Genomic DNA, 17957 nt, shown 5'->3' with positions numbered 1-17957 from the left:
AGCGGGGAACTTCACAAATTCAAGACCAGACATTCCATTTCCGATCAAGTGATGAACGGCAGGAAGAGATTCTCACTAGTAAGTGGCAAGAGGCCTATTTACATGCATTAGTATGCATCAACATTTCACTAACACCTTTATCTCACCTCATTAATATGCAGATTCCCATTCTCCCACCAAAGGTTAGAAATTAGATGCCAAGAATTGCTGACATGCAAATCAAAGAGATTAGCTGGTAATTCCAGCATCTTGCTTGCTCCTCCTTATCTTCATCTTAGGCCATAAGACCTAAGGCCATAAGATAGAGAAACAGAATTAGGCCATTTGGCCCATCAAGTCTGTTCTGTCATTCGATCATGGCTAATATGTTTCTCAACTCCATGTAATCCTTGATCCCCTCACCATTCATGGATCTATGTCTTAAATACCCTCAATGACGCGGCCTCCACAGGTCCGGGCGGCAATGAGTTTCAAAGATTAATTACCCTGTGGCTGAATAAATTCCTCCTCATCTCAGTTCTAAAGGGTTGTCTGTGCGCTCTTAAGTTGTACCCTCAGGTCCTATTCTGTCCTATTGATGGAAACATCTTCTCCACATACTGAATACTGACAGGCCTGGATAGAGTGTAAGCTTCAATCAGATTCCCTCCTCATTTTTCTAAACTCTACTGAGTACAGATCCAGAGTCCTCAACTACTCCTCATATGACAAGCCTTTCATCCCCAAAAAAAGCTCTTGGTAGCCCCTCTAATGCCAACACATCCTTTGTTCGATAGGGGGCCTGAAACTGCTCACAATGTTCAAATGAGATCTGACCACAGCCTTATACAGTCTCAGCAGTACATTTCTGCTCTTGTATTCTAGCCCCCAATGAATGCTAACATTGCATTTGCCTTCCTGAATGCCAATAGAATCTGTGTGTTACCCTGAAGAGAATTCTGAACTAGGACCCCCTAGTCCCCTTGTAGATATAGGCTTTATAGTACTAGTTCAAGTTCAGTTTCTGGTTATGATGAAATTCATATATGGAAGGATAAGCTGAGATGGCTAAAAGGTATCCTCAGAGATACCAACTTGCAAATACATTGCATTTCTTTTCTGCATCAAATTTCCATGCGTGAATATTACTGATACACACACGGGTTTTATTTGAAATTAAATTAACAGCAGCTGCTGTGGTACCATGATCAAAGACAGCAGCCAAGTATAAACCACAAACATTTTTCACTTTTACTATTTGAAAATATTTTTTGTCCATGTTGTAGACTTTCCACATGCTGAATCCATCCTAAGTCAGAGAGTAGATCAACCTACAAAATAACTACAGTACTAGAGGCCATTTTTGCCCAGTGTGGTCTGTGCTGGCTGGAAAAAAGTCATCCAGCCTAATCCCATTTTGCAGCTGTAGGCTGTCAACCTATAGATTTTAGCATTTGTGAATTCCAGATAGTTTAATGTGCAGTGAGAAAATGTGTCTCTACTACCACTGCTGAGGAAAAATAGGTTCCTGCTAACTCTATTTAAGCTTTTATAATTTTATACAATTGAGTGAAAGGTATATGTGTCTGACATTTCTAATTTTTATTACTTCCAATACTTAGTATGGATGGAATTGAAGGGCTCTGTCACAGTTATTGGTTATCCTTGACTGACCCTACTGGAATAAACGCTTTTTTTGGTTGAAAATGCCTGGAAGGGTAGGTAAGATGGGAAACTCACATTCTTTAAAAAGTAATTGGATGAAAACTTAAAATGTCATGATTAGAGTGGTGCTGGAAAAGCACAGCAGGTCAGGCAGCATCCGAGGAGCAGGAAAATCGACGTTTCGGGCAAAAGCTCTTCTATTCCTGATGAAGGGCTTTTGCCCAAAACGTTAATTTTCCTGCTCCTTGGATGCTGCCTGACCTGCTGTGCTTTTCCAGCACCACTCTAATCTAGACCCTGGTTTCCAGCATCTGCAGTCCTTGTGTTTACCTACTTAAAATGTCATAACATATAAGGCTATGGAGCAAATTCTGGAAAGTAGAACTAGTATAGATTTAAAGTAGTTTGTTTTTGTCAGAAGAGACTCATTGCGCCTCCTCTGTTCTGTATGATTCTACATGACTGTATAACTATAGCCCTAGAACAAGATGTATAGAGATAGGAGACTTGCATCGCAGCCCTAGCAGGACCTGAACCCAGATCAGTGTGTTAATCTAGCGTATCTTCCAGACTCTCACAACTAAAAAGATCTGTCAGATCACTGGAGAAAGTGAGAATACTGCATTTCCAGTTTTGGGTGCCTTCCATTTGTAAGGCAACACAGTTGACCACCACATTGCAAACTATGCTACGTTTTGTCTGATGTATCTCAGATGCCCCAATCAGGCATGTAGTCTCTGCTGCACGTACTGCAGGTACAGACAGCAGACTGAGAAAGAGCAGAATTCACTGACCTTTATTTTCTCTGGGCCCTCTCCTCACCTAGCTGAGCTTTCCTTTTTTCCTCATCTCTTTCAATGGCCCTCCAAAAACAGTTAGCCTCTACAGGGCACAGCTATCTATGACTGTCTCCCAGTCATCTGAGTTTACATCAGCCATCTTTGTATCTCACTTCCAAATGTCCTAGTATAAGAGATAGGGATGTCCAGTAGATCACAAACTTTCATTATGTCCAGGTCTCCTTCCAAAACGTCTTTGGGAATATAACCATCATTCTTCTGATGAATAAGCCACACTAACAAACCTGGCATGCTCCAGGACCTCAGTTGGTGACCCTGCCCTGTCAAGAGATGCTGAAGATACTTCCAAGACAGAAAGTCTTTCCTCCTACTTTAGCATATATTGTTCAGGTCTCTCAACTCTATCCCAGTATGCATATTTGCATATGTGATAACCCAGGCTGTAGAACAGTAGCTCTCATTTTTCACCTCCATTTACAACCCATTCTCACATTGAGAAAGCTTGAATACTGGAAGTACAATCTCTTGAATTTGAGTCCCTGAAATAAACATGCCATGTTAAAATGACTAAAACTGATTTTATTAAATTATTCGACCACAGACTTTTTTAATTGGATAATTCTTGAAAAATAAGCATCTCTATGGATCTGAAAGTAGACTTGTTTGGTGCTTTTCTCATAGAAATGTTTAAAATGCTTGCACCAAATCCTTCGCTATATTTTCCTTAGTAGCAGAGAGAGGGATTTCACACAGTGTTTTAATGTGATTAATTTCTATATTGATCTACCAATTCAATCTGAATAGGAGCTAGCAATCTGTGAATTGTAACATTTCGAGAACCGAGTGTTCCAATGGTTGGTAGGTAACTATATTCAAACCTGTTTAGGATCAAGGGTGTGGCTTGTTGCAAGGTTTTGTTTGGTCATTCAAAGCATTTCATGGGTCACTGAAGAATTAATTCAAAAGGAATAGGCAGCTGGAGGAGGGGAACATGGAAAGCTTGTATGTCAGAAAGAGATAGACAGAAGCTGGCTCACTTTATGCAGTGCTGCTATTCAACTGGACTGCGAAGAAGGTAAATGATTTTATGTCTTGGAACTCAGGAAAAGGTCCTAAGAATAGGTGGATATCTTTGTGCCATCAGGACTCAAGGAGTTCCAGGAGTCACTTCAGGCAACAGAGCAGGGGCTTAGAGGTCAGGGACAAATTAAGAGGTAATACTAGCTAAGTGAAAGCTAACTGTAAGTGAAAAGCTGAGTTATGCTGGAATGAAGTTTCCAGAATCCAGGCAAAGAATAGTCCCAGAAAAGGAGGTGACTGACCAGAACATAAGCAATCATTGAAGTAGTCCATAATGGAGTGGGGAGCTGATGATCAATGGAGTGCGGGCTTTATAGAATGTAGCTAACTAAAATAAAGATCCCACTAAAATTGTGGGCTTGGATTCTGTTCAAAAACATTTATGTTCCAGTATTTAACAGTGAATAACAGAAAGATCAATGACATCAGGGAAACAGCCCCATAAGCCTGAAAAACTTGATAGGTGCGATATGGTACACAATTGTGATTAAAAAGTCATCAACACAGGTATCAGTTTTCTTCCCTACATTATCAACGTCATCATTCTCCAGGAAGAGCAGATACTTGACTTGTTGGTTCACTGAAAAATGCAACCACAAACTTGTTGACTAATGAGTTAATAACTTCACTTTTTATCATCAATCTCACTCAAACTGTTGACAGCAAAAACAACAAGCAAAACAGCAAATGTAGAAAATTTGAGCTAAACACAAAAAGGGGTCAATTATCATTATAAAAAGATAGCAGGCCTGTTACTTATTAAAAAGAAAACAACATTCTGGAAATCCAAGTGATTTCAGAGGCCATCAGAAACAGAAACATAATACTGTCGGATCAACTGTCAATATTCAGTATTTTTTGAATGGATCCAGCTACAACAACACTCAAAGGTTGACAACATGCACCAGAAAGTAGTTCACTTGATCAGCAACACTGCTAATGAACTAAATATCCAACCCTCCACTACCAACAAACTGAAAGCGGTGTACATAAATCTACAGGGAGCATGGCTTCAATTTACCAAACTTACTTCAATAGCAGTATTCAGGTCTGTAACCTTTACTGGCAAGGAAGACAAGACCATAAGATCACAGGAACACCATCTCATTTCCCTTCCAAGATACCATTTTAACTTGACCATAATATTGGATTATTTGTTGATGATGAGTCAGGCCATTTTGACAGCAGCATCACCACACACACAGATAAGGATGGATAAGTGGAGCTGAGGCCACAAAAAGATCAGCCAGGATCTTATTGAATGGCAGAGTGGGCTCAAAGAGCTAGATGACCTATTCCTGCTCCTACTTCTTATGTTCTTATGATAACATCTGTTAGCAGGAGATGATAGAAGCTATTATTAAAGATGTTATAACTGGACACCTGAAAAGTTCAAGATATTCAGGCAAAAATAACACGGTTTAGTTAAAGAAAAATCATGTTTTAACTAATTTGTTAGAGTTCTTTGAAGACGATAAAGGGGAACAAGTGGATGTTTTGGAGGCATTTGATATGGTGTCACATCAAAGACTATTGTGAAAAATAAAAGCTCATTATGTTGGGGTAACATATTGGTACGGATAGATGATTGGTTGTCTAACAGGAAACAAACAGTGGGAGTAAACTAGTCTTTTTCAGATTGGCAGGATGTCAAAAGTGGTGTGCCACAGGGATCTGTGCTGGGTGATCGGTGCAATCTATATACATTCTTGGAATGAAGGGACCAAAGATATGTTAGCTAAATTTGTTAAGACATAAAGGTCTGCAGGAAAGTTAGCTGTGAAGAAGGTGTAAGGTTATATGAATGGGCAAAGATCTAGCAATTGAAGTATAATGTTGGAAAGTGTGAAACTGTACATTTTGGAAGAAAGAATACAAAAGAAGCACATAATCTGTATTACAAGACATTGAAGAGCTCTGAGATGCAGACAGATCTTGGGGTCCTAATCTATGAATCAAAGAAGGTTACTATGTAGGTTCAGCAAGTAATCAGGAAAGCTAATAAAGTGTAATGTTTTGTTGTGAGGGGTATTGAATGCAAGAATAGAGAGGTTATGCTTCAGTCATACATGGTACTGGTGAGACCACATGTGGAGGACTAAGTACAGAACTAGTCACCACACTTACAGAAGGATATTAATACAATGGAAATAGTTCAGACTAGACTAATAACTGAAATAAGAGATTGCCTTATGAGGAAAGGCTAGGTAGGGTAGGTCTGTATCGAGAGTTTAACCTCAGAGGTGACTTAATTGAAACATATAAAATTCTGAGAGGACTGAACAGTGTGGTTACTGAAAGGATGTTTCCCCTTGTGGGAGAATCTAGAAAAAGGGGCCATAGTTTAAAAATAAGGGATCATCCATTTAAGACAGAGACAAGAGTCTTTAGAATTCCCTTCCTCAAAAGACAGAGAATGCTGAATTTTTGATTTTTTTTTGTAAATATATTTATTAGCAAATTTTTTTAACTTTACATATAAACTTATTGAAAAAAAATCAATAACAAATAGTATAATAAAAAGAAAAAAAACACAAATTACAACTACTATCTACTAACTACTAACTTACCTTATAATACAAAGCAAACCCTAACACTGTGCAAAGCAACACCAAAAAAAGAAAGAAAAGCAAAAAAAAACAAAATAAACCCACAAAATACAGACCAACAATGCTCAGCGCAAAGCTCCCAAACAAAGGAATGGGAGCATTGTATATATACCCATATTAACTCGGGGACTCCCTCCAAGGCTTGACAAATCTAATCATCCTGGTTAAACAAACACCCTAGTTAAGATAACTGACAAGTCTATATCCAAATAACTCAAGTAGGGCTGCCATGTCTTATAAAAATTGTCTGTTGTGTGGTGCACCATGTTTGTAAAAAAGTCCAAGGGAATGTGCTCCATAATTAATTTCTGCCATCCCAGCAAGCCCGGCGGGTTCTCAGACATCCAACTCATCAGAATATTCTTCCGTGCACAGTATGCAAGAATATTAAACAGTTTCTTCCCATGCCCATCTAAAGATGGTAAATTCGGTAGACCTAGGAGGAGAGATATCGGGTCTACTTTGACTTCAGTCCTCAATACCCTCCCTATCTCTCCCACCACAGGGCTCCAATAAACACGGAGCCTATGGCATGTCCAGAAGCAATGGGTAAGAGTACCTACACTTATTTTACATTTGGGGCACACTGAAGGTGCCCCTTTTTTAAACTTCGCCAGACGGTCTGGTGCCAGATGAGCCCTCTGCAGAACTTTTAACTGCGTAGCGCATGTCCTATTACAGATTGAGATCTTTCGAGTATTCTCACATATGTTCTCCCATGTTTCAGAAGAGATCTCCACTCCTAGATCTCACATAACCAGTTAATATCCTGCCAGGCCCTGCCACCCAGCAGGCGATAGAGGGCACTAACCAAAAGGGTGCTTGTGGTACGGAGCAACATCCTCTCTGTATCAGGCTTATAGGGCTTAGTGAGAAACAGTCTTCTTCTGGATGAAATCCCTAACCTGAAAAAAACGGAAAAGATCTCTGCTGGGCAACCCGTAGTTGTGGCTCAGTTGCTCAAAAGACATCATAACCTCCCCCTCAAACAAGTCTCCCAAACTAGAAACTCCTCTTGCTGCCCATAGTTTGAACCCTGAGTCCATCATCCCTGGTCGGAACCCTGGCATGCCAACTATAGGTGTAAGTGGCGAAGTCTTAGATAAACAACCCTCACTCTAACGCATCACCCTCCATACCTTGACTGTACTAATGACAATGTGGTTCCGGCAATGGTCCATAACTGTCCTCATCTTATCCATGAACAACAGGTTAATAAGAGGGCACTTTGCCTGGGAGGCCTCAATATCCAGCCATATTGATTTGGATCGTTACCTACCCAATCACAGACAAAGGACAACGGGGAACTCAATTGATACCACCTGATGTCTGGAAAATCAACTCCTCCCCCTCCGTGAGGTAACTGCAATTTAGTAAGTTTGATGAGGGGCCATCCACGATGCCAGACAAAGGAACCAAACCACCCCATAAGTTTCCGCAGCGTGGACCTGGGAAACATTATAGGGAGCACATGCATGGAATAAAACAAACAAGGAAGAACATTCATCTTAATGAGAGATATTCGGCCCAGCCACAAAACTGGAAGAGCCTCCCATCTCTGGAGATCTCGTCTAATATTGTCGAGCAAGTGAGCAAAGTTAATCTGAAATAACAGATCAAACTTGGGGGTAATAAAAATGTCTAGGTATCAGAATGCTGCCCATGACCACATAAAAGGGAACTTAGGGCCACCTTCAACTTGGGATACATCCTTAAGGTTCCCCAAAGGCACAGCCTCCGATTTTGCAAAGTTAATCTTATATCCTGAAATAGCCCCAAATGAATTGATACATTGTATCAAATGGGGTACAGAGGTCATCGGGTTTGATAAAAACAGAAGGACATCATACACATACAGTGCAATCTTGTGTGCCCTCAATCCCACTTCCGGAGCGGTTATGTGGACGTTCTGACAAATGGCTTCCGCTAGCGGCTCTATCACCAACGTAAACAACAGCGGTGAGAGGGGGCAGCCTTGCCGACTACCCCTACCAATCCTAAAATTCCTAGACTTCACCCCGTTGATGACCGCGGCCAAAAGGTGGTGAAATAAAACCTCTACCCATCTTGCAAAGACTCCACCCAACCCAAACTGTTCGAAGACATAAAAAAGATATGGCCGTTCCACCCGGTCAAATGCTTTCTCTGCATCTAAGGAAATCACCAAACTCTGAAGCGATCATTGCTGACAAGCTTGGACCATATTCAGCAACCTTCTAATATTATTAGAGGACCTACAGCCCCTTATAAAACCTGTCTGGTCCTCTTTAATAATATGGGGCAAAACCCTTTCCAATCTCAGCGCCAGGATCTTGGACAGAATCTTGAAATCTGAATTTAATAGAGAGATGGGCCTGTATGAGGCACAATGCTCAGGAACCTCCCCCTTCTTAAGAATTTGGGAAATATTAGCTTGTCTCAAAGATGGTGGTAGGCATTCATGCATATAGGAGTGATTGTACATCTCCAACATCGGCCCGGACAGAATCCCTATAAACTCCTTATAAAACTCACCCGAAAGATCATCAGGGCCAGGCGCTTTCCCACTCTGAAGTTGCCTAGCTGCCTCCTGTATTTCCTGAACTGTCAAGGGGGCATTTAGAAGAGAGGCCTGTTCCACGGTTACCCCGGGAGGTCCAGATTCTTAAAAAAGGGTCGCCATTTTAGCCCTCCTGTCCTCGCAACCTTCAGACCAATACAATTCAGAGTAAAAAGCTCTGAAAAGCCTCATTAATCTTTTTAGCATCGTACGTAAGGACCCCAGCGCTGCCTCTGATTGCAGTAATGGATTGGGGAGCACGCTTTTTCCTAGTCAGGTATGCTAAATACTTTCCTGGCCTATCCACATATTCAAACAGCCTTTGTCTAGCAAAAGCAAGTTCTTTCTTTGCGTTTTGTGTCAGTATTGAATTCAAGGCAGCCCAGAGGGCCGTGATCCGCTGTAGCTTAGTCACCGAAGGCCGCACAATATGTGCTGCCTCAGCGGCTTTCAACCGCATCTCAAGTAGACGCTGCTGTTCCTCCTTCTGTCATTTTCGGCTTGCCGAATAGGAAATAGCTAATCCCCTAGCAAAGGCCTTAGCAGTCTCCCATAGCATAGATGGACTACTAGCCGTGCCTGAGTTGATAGTCAAGAATTCCTGAAACTCCTTCAAAAAGTATTCCACAAATTTGGAATCCTTAAAGAGAAAAGAGTCCAAACGCCAGTGCCGCAAACTTAGTCCCTCACACTTGGTCTTAACCTCCAAATACACTGCTGCATGATCAGAGATAGCTATATTCCCAATTTTACAACCCATAATCGAATCCAGAAGGGCCGAGGGAGCCAGAAAGAGGTCAATCCTCATGTGACATTTATGTGGGTTTGAAAAAAAGGTGAAGTCCCTGCCAGTAGGGTGAAGACATCTCCAAATATCCACCATCCCCAACTCCTCACATAAGTCAACCACCTGCTTGGCCTGCAAAGAAATAGTTGGGGGCCCACAAGGCATCCTGTCCACTGTCCGATCCGAAAGACAATCAAAATCCCCCCCTACAATAATGTGCCGTGTTCCAAAAGCACTCAACTTAGAGAAAGTACTAATCAAAAATTTGAGGGGATGCGCCGGAGGACAGTAGACATTTAAAATGTCATATTCCTCCCCATGTATCAGGGCTTTAAATATCACAAACCATCCCTGCTCATCTTTCACCTGCTCTAATAATGTGAACAGAAGATGTTTCTGGATAAGTACCGCCACTCCCCTACTTTTAGTAGTAAAGGATGAAAAGAATACCCAGTCATAACCCCCTGTTGTAATTTCAGGTGTTCCCCATCATCAAGATGGGTTTCCTGCAACGAAGCAATATCAATCCTTTCCCTCTTAAGGCTAGAAAGCACTTTTTTCCTTTTAACAGGCGAATTACTTCCCTTAATGTTCCAGGTGCATCATTTAATAAGACACTTAGCCACATCCCCTTTCAGACACCCTTGAACCCTGCTTACAAAGCGCCGAGCATAAGTAAATAAAGACTCATAGAGTCGAAGAACTATATATACAAAAACTACTCTATCATAACTATGAACAACTATTACTACCAAACAACTACAAAAAAAAACAACTATAAAACCTTGAATGGAAGACTCTTGCCCCTGCCCATAAAGGGCACTCACCCTACCCATCCCCTCCTTCACAGCTCCTTCAAACTCAGACTGTGCCCTTAGGCCAGAAAAAAAACAAGATGATCCTTAAATCAACAGAAAAAAGAACAAGTCAGGATGAGCACTCCACCCATCCCTGGCTTCATGTCACCCCTACTTGTGACTAAATGAGAAATAGAAGAAACAAAAAAAAGGAGAGATAACAAAGAACATCCACAAAATTTCCCATCAGAAAATCCAATTATTAAAAAAAAGGAACAATTTATTCCAAGGTCTTTTCCCCCCTTTCCAAAAAGGAAATTATTAGGGAGAAAGAAAGGAATTTAAAAGAAAGGAAGGGAAAACATGAGGAAAGATAGAAAACAGAACAAACATTAACCATATTTTTCAGGCCAATCCGTCTATTTTAAAGTGTCTACAAAGTTTTTAGCTTTATCCGCTGAGTCAAATTTATAAACTGAGTCCTCGTGGCTGAAATGGAGCACTGCGGGGTATCTCATGGAGTACTGGATGCCCAGGTTCCTGAGCCTCTTTTTAACTTCATCGAAGGACTTCCTCTTTCGAATTACAGCTGCAGAGAAATCCTGGAAAAACATGATTTTTGACCCCTAGCACAGCAGTGCCTGCGGATCTTTTCCAGAGATCTGGAAGCTTCTATGACTTTTTGCTTGTCCTTATATGAATGGAAGTGCACTAGGACCGGGGGGGGGGGGGGGGGGGGGGGGGGGGGGAGTGGGGGGGGGGGCTGCACCAGCCCTGACCTGTGCATTGTAACCTGATAAACTCTTTCAATCTGTAGCTTGCCAGACTCAATGTGAAGGCCCCAAACCTTCGGCAGCCAGTTTTCAAAGAAGCTGACTGGCTGCTCACTTTCCTCACATTCAGGGAGCCCAACAATTCGGAGACATCCTCCAACATCGATTTTCAAGGTCGTCGAAATGATCTTGCAAGGCCCGCACCTCTTGCTCCAGCACCTGGATTCGATTGGATGAGGACTCCATTGCAGCTTCCGAGGCCTTAGTTCGACCCTCCACCTCCTCTAGCCTCTCCCCGAGGCCCTGGATCTCCTGCTCATGCTTCTGCAGTATGGATGCAATAGGTTGGACCTGGGCACGAATCTCCACACGGATCTCCTCAATCGCAGCCCCAACTTTCAAGGTAAGTCTCTCCAGCGCCGTAGCCAATTCCTGTGAGTCTGTCAGGTCCGGGGGAGGGGGGGTGGGGGTCAGGAGAGGCTGCTGCTGCTGCAGTCTCTGGTGTCGTAGGTGTTGCAGGGGAGTGTCCTCCCTGCTGCTGTTTGCTTGTTCCTTTTCCCTTTGGCATCCTTCCCACTCCCAAATATTAACAAATATGTGTTCTGTAAGGTTTTAAACTAATAATTCCACCACATAAGTTAGCCAGGGATGGCAAAAAATACCAGTATGCCTTGGCTGTTAGGAAGAGCTGTCCACAGCAGTTCTACAGAATCGCCGCCATCTTGCCAAGAGCCAATTTTTGAATATTTTTAAACTGGAAAGTAGAGATTATTGCTTACCAAGGGGATGAAAGACTACCGTACGTATGCAAGATTGTAGAGTTATTGTTTAAATCAGATCAGTCCAGATCTTATTGAATGGTGGAATAGACTCCCAGGACTTGTTTGTACGTTCATAAACTGAATGATGAAATAGGCTGAAGATGTTCAATGGCATACTTCTGTTCACAGTATGTCCAAGGAGAAGAACAAAACAGTTCTTGATTAATTCTTTTACAGAATTAAATCAACAGGAATTACAATTTTTTAAATTTGAATTCTTAAATCCCTATTAATCCAAATCCAATTTGAAATCGCAAAGTTTAGAAAAAGGAGTAATTTGGATCACAGTTCATTCAACCAAATGAAGGAGTGGCTGTGAACAGAAGCTTCAATTGTCACTTGCTAAATCCCATAAAACTAACCAATTTTGATTGCAATAATACTAAACTTGTCAACACAACTCAAGCTTCATCAGAGGCACTGGGGGCAACTACAAGTCCTGCTGCTTCAGACATCCACTTAGTTCAACAGTACAAACTTGTATCATCACATCAACCCATTTCTTGCACAATGCAATGACACAGGGAATCACAGATACACATGTAAAATTCAATCTTACCATTCTAAACTGTTCCCAAATGAAGATCAAGCAGCTTCCCAAATGAAGAAAAAAAAATTAGATCGCTTTAAATAAGGCCCTTTTATTCGTTGTATGAGAAATGGAGATGATACTGTCTCTCATCTGAACTCTTGACTCTAATGTGCTGTAAAACATAGAGGGAAAAGCACTCTATCTCAGTTTTATAAATATCCAACAACAGACAGGCATTAATAAAGGCCAAGAGAAACTGCAAGCATGAAGTCTGTTGAGGTGCACAAATGATAGGGAGTTGCCATAAATAAGCCTAGTCGTGCAGGCTTTTGAGCTCCTGACTTCACATACGCTTCATCAAAATTGCCACCAGCCTCAGCTAACCTGTTGTTGATGCCCCCCATTTACACTTTCATCTGGAGGCTCAACTCTTCAAACACTATCCTATCCATTTATCCCTTGACTATAGTACCCCCAAGTTCCCAGGTTCCCATTCTTGTGTTTCAATTCCATCCTGATATTGCTTCACCCTCTCCAACCTCCAAACTGTCTGTTCCTCTCTCTTTTAGTAAATCCTTACTTGATCAATACTGATGCTCTTGCTTTAGGCTTTCTAATACTCATTCTGGAATTCTCTCCCAAAATCTCTGCACTTCAATATTCTCTCTTCACAACCTCGGCAAGGCTTTTGGACCCTTTATTAATATCTTTCTTTATCTTAACTTTCATTCTCGTCTGGTTACTTATGATGCATAGTGGGGCACATTTCTACATTAAATATGACATATAAATACAAACCATTTTTATGAAACCACTAAGGTGCAAAGGTTTATTCCAAATATAAACTGCATCATAATGCTGTTTTTGTTTACGTGTGACTGTCTCAGTTCTGTCAACTATTCATGGGTCACTTTGCCTTCCTAGAGTATAGGCAGAATTTATTCCAAGCAATGGTGTTCTTCGCTTCAGACTAGAGACTCAGTGAGAGACCAAACTCTCTCTGTTGGGTAAGACCTGCATGGCAGTTATTACATGGCAATTAGTAACTTTCAGCTGCCAACAGAAGCAAGGAGAGTTGTCATAGCTGCTGCCAATGTACCCACTAGAGGTCAAGAATCAGCGATGCACCCCAGCCACAAGGTATAACAGCATTCCTGCCTCAAACTTAATCAGGACAGAGTAGGAAAGTGGTGGGATGCCTATCCTGTAACCTCCTACTCATTTAAATGTCCATCTTCCACACTTGTCAAAATTAATAACACTAAATCACATCTTATGAGTTCTGATATCGCAGTACACTGTACTGGGAAAATTAATCCACCAACCTCACAATGGAAATAAAGTGAAATCCGTTGCCATTAACCATCTAATTGAGAGTATACTGCTGTGTGTGTGTGTTTGTGTGTGTGTGGGTGAGAGAAAGAGAGAGAGAGAGACACAGAAATAGCTGTCAAAAGAATGCTGATAACTAGGTTCATAATTACACAACCAGTATCTGTTCTTGACCAACAACACTGACACCTGACTAAAGTCAATCCTGTAAAAGATGCATTAAACATTTGAAAACAGGTCTAACTAAAAGGAAATCTGTCAAATTTAGTCAAAACCCATGGGACGGCAGGGAGAGTTTCCACCAACTACTGCAACAAAGGATTGATCTAAAGAATGGCAAAACTCAAACAAAAGCCAAAGTTGTGATGAAGCTTTGTCAATCGATTATCTCTAGCATGAGCCAATCCTAAAGAGTATTCGAGTTTTCCCTGACAGATTCCAGCCCTAGGGATACATTTTGGAAAAGACAGCATTGCTCTAGAGCCACCTACATGGAAACCTTTCACAATGAATCTACAGTATAGCCACTGGCATCAGCACCACTACATTTGATTTTTCTCAGTCTGCCAATGATATAAGAATGCCAGGGTGCAGAGCATTAAAATCAACTGATATAATCCAGAAAGCGTCAATTAACTCACATGATGTGAGTTCTGATTAAGAGCTCCCATATTTTCTCCCTCTAAAGAACTAATGTCGATAGTTTCAGCTGAGTTAAGAGATAACAAAAAAATGTAAGGAATGGCATGTCTTTTGAAACTCAAACACATTACCAAAAGGGCAAGAGGTGACACCACAATCTCAGCGGACACTGTCATCAGCTGAATTGTTCTGGCCTCCACAATGTGAAGAAACTAAATGAGGGTGACATGCAGGATGAAGAACTACACAACATGTAAAACATTTAAAATTACAACTTAGCACACAAATTGACAAGAGTCATCCAGGCCTTTAGACTGGAGGGTATCATTGAGTCTTGGAGTCACATGTATGCTGACATCACACACACCCACTGTGATACTGTAAACTTCAGAACTTTAATAATTGTTCAGGGATTGAATGAATTAGCAATAATTCTTTCTGGAATAAACTGTTTCCTGACATAAAAGGGACAAGGATATTAAACATTTGAAAACAGGTCAAACTAAATGGAAATCAGTCAAAATCGTGGGATGAACGGATCTAAAGGATCATTAATAACGTCACATCATAAACTTCACAAGGCAGAAAATCCTGTAATTCAACTTTAGGGTTCTCCATCAGCAGAACTCAAGAGAACTATACTGCACAAAGATCAAACACTGGACATCGAGAGACACACACTGTTGATAAGAATCGTAGCTAAATTCCACTATGAATCAGGTAATAGCTGAGGTGAAGAGCAAATTACTGCAGATGCTGAATCTGAATCAAAAACAGCAATCCAAGGCCACCCAACAGTTGCATAATTGCTGCCCCCTCCATACTTCACTTTGCTCTGATGAAGAGTCATCTAGACTCAAAATGTTAGCTTGCTTTCTCTCTATTCATGCTGCCTGACCTGTTGTGATCTCCAGCATTTTTTTGCTTTTAGTAGCTCAGGTGAGTTGTGAGGCTTAATGTACTTAATCAAGGGGTCTTATTTTCTTATGCTACATGCAATGAAGTTAAGTAATTGTTCCAATACTTGATTATCTGTGAGATTTCTTTAAAAGTAGCCAAATTTAAGTTAGTTTGTGACACAAGTATTTTCAAGTATCACAAGTTGCTGATAATAAGATCCTAGTGGTCTGACTTAAGATTTTCCCACCGAATGAAGCAGTAGTCCCAAAAACAGTGCTTCATAATCTCCAAGGATCAATCCGAGAAGAAATAAATAAGAAAGTAGGGTCTAAGTTCCCTGAGTTTCATGGACAAGATTGCCAGGGTTCACAGAATTCATTCTGGGCATTTTTGTTTGTGACCTTAGCATTCCATACTGGTTGTAATTTGACCTGTTATGCAGTGAACTCCTGTTACTGTAAATAAAAATGATGCAAAATAGTTCTTATGAGGGCTTCCCTCAATAGTCAAAAGTAATCAACCTGCAAATATTCCATTCACTGTGCAAGTGCTTTGAGAACTCTTTCAATTTTTCTGAGAATTGTAGATTCCCCACCTATTCTGAGGGAATTGCAACCTCTGGCATCTGACAACTGAGGAAGAAAAAGTTAATAAAAACTCATAAAAATAGCAAGCATAAGATTTTCGGTGGAAGGAGCAGAAATTTAATGTTCTAAATTGGGTAATTAATTAAATATAATGACAAACTTGAATAAAATCTTATGCTTAGCGAAGTGCACAGATTTGTTAACTTTTCATGATGGAATGATTAGATATGTTTGTAGAAAGAATCACCCAAGTTAGTTTTCTAAGCACTTTTAGCCAAAGGGCACTTTTCTAAGGAAAAGGGTACGCTGAAAGAAGAGGCTGCACTGAAGAGTGGCACCACCTACGATTTCACCCACTGGACCAGAATCTGTGCATGGCAAGATGGTGGATACAAAAATGATGGAATCCTTCGACTATAACCAGAGAATCAAAATACTGTAATTCTCTGCTTCTCACTGTAGCTGCTCTGCCACAGAGAATAAAAATTATTTCATGGTAATTGGGAAGTAGCATTCGCTCAATCTTGGCTAGAACTTGATATTCAGCAACCAACAACAACAAAATCACAGGAGGAAACAAGATCCAGTCAGCTTTCCAGGGAATGGATCCTATTGGAGATCAACTAGAAATGGATCAGAGACGTGACTAGCCCCTATTGTTTGTGGAGACTACATTTGATTGCACTTTAAAGGAATTAATCTGACACTGAAAAAATGATAAATCACATACGCAATTGCACAGCACCTTATCTCTTGAACATGCTCAGGAGCTGACCTGTCTTTTAAAAAAGCACATCAGTTCCAACTGTATGGTGAGTGACTCGACTGAGGAGTCATTCTTTATTGCAATATTTTCCAAACGCATAGCGACGGGGAAAACCCGTGTCTGCAACATGTCTCTTGCTCCCCCCAAAACATTATGCAATGAAACCAAAAGAAAATCGTTAGAAATCGCAACGTTTCCGCGACAACAAACCAGCATTATTTAGGCATTTCGTTATTCAAAAGACAGGATGCCGACGAGCGTCCAGATTTGATCTTTACTGATCAAAAATGCAACAATATCTTTGGTCTAATTTTTAGACGCAAGGTAATCCGAACACGAAGGAACCTTAAGTGCATGGTCGAAATATCTCTTTCCCGAACGCTCGAAATCTCCGGCAACCGATTGTAGCATTAGGCATCCAACCCATCACAGGGTCGGGGAGTCGGCAACAACATTTTGATGAATGGAGACCGCATCTAGCAATAATTTAAGTACACCCCTTTTATTTTGCACCCATCCCTTCCCCCTCAACGTCCTCGGGGGTTGCACACATACCTTTATCTGGCGAAATCAGCCTTCCCTGTACACAAAGCTGAAGGCGATTAGATTTTAAATCCACACATCTCTCTCGGTTCTCTCTTCTCCCTTGATCAGAGAGGTTGCAGCGGATGCTGCGAGTTACGGCATCCAGACTCCTGAACCCTGCCAATGAAATAATCCGGCATGAGATATTCTGGTCAAAACGATAAGGGCTTGTGCAATTCTGGCTAACGGTTCACTAGTTTCAAGCAAGCGGTTCTCTCTCCCCGGCAGATGGCTGGATATCTGATCGCATTGGATGCTTTTGCATTCACGGCGGAGGAATACACACAGAATGGGGTAGACACAGACACACAATGCAGTAATCTGGGACAAGGCACAGCAGCACATGGCTGGTTAGCGGTTCCTCTACTAACACCGCATCGTGCTTTGCTGACTCAAAGTAGGGCAAAAACAAAACACTACTTTAAACACACCTGCACCCATACACCTTACATCTAATCTTTTTCAAATTGCATATCTTTGCCCCAACAGGTCACATTGGTGATTTATTGTGAAAGACTGGTGATGCTTATGCCTGTTCAAGATCCATTTTTATTTACATTTTTAAAAGTTGTTTTTATTAAGGGGACTGCAATTTAAGCAGGTCATGTCTGGTTAGGTCTGAGGAAGAGTCAATCGACACGAAACGTTAACTCTGATTACTCCCCTCATATACTGCCAAACTCGCCAAGCTTTTCCAGCAATTTCTATTTTTGTCTCTGATTTACAGCATCCACAGATTTTTCGGTTTTGACATATATTAGTC

The 17957-nt window shown here is 41.1% G+C and overlaps 1 protein-coding gene across 2 annotated transcripts in view; it reads right to left on the bottom strand.

The window, feature by feature from the left end:
- The window catches only part of LOC122543854 (spectrin beta chain, non-erythrocytic 1-like), a 301600-nt gene extending 284127 nt beyond the window's left edge, over window positions 1–17473 (bottom strand). For both annotated transcript variants that reach the window (XM_043682689.1, XM_043682692.1), the window contains exon 1: window positions 17165–17473. The gene's annotated coding sequence lies outside the window, so the exon portion shown is untranslated. The remainder of the gene's footprint in view (window positions 1–17164) is intronic.
- Window positions 17474–17957: the final 484 nt, after the last annotated feature.

Source organism: Chiloscyllium plagiosum, chromosome 45, assembly GCF_004010195.1.
Source record: "Chiloscyllium plagiosum isolate BGI_BamShark_2017 chromosome 45, ASM401019v2, whole genome shotgun sequence".
Classification (NCBI taxonomy): Eukaryota; Metazoa; Chordata; class Chondrichthyes; order Orectolobiformes; family Hemiscylliidae; genus Chiloscyllium; species Chiloscyllium plagiosum.
Note: the sequence above shows the minus strand (reverse complement) of the source record. Positions and strands in the feature narration are given on the sequence as shown.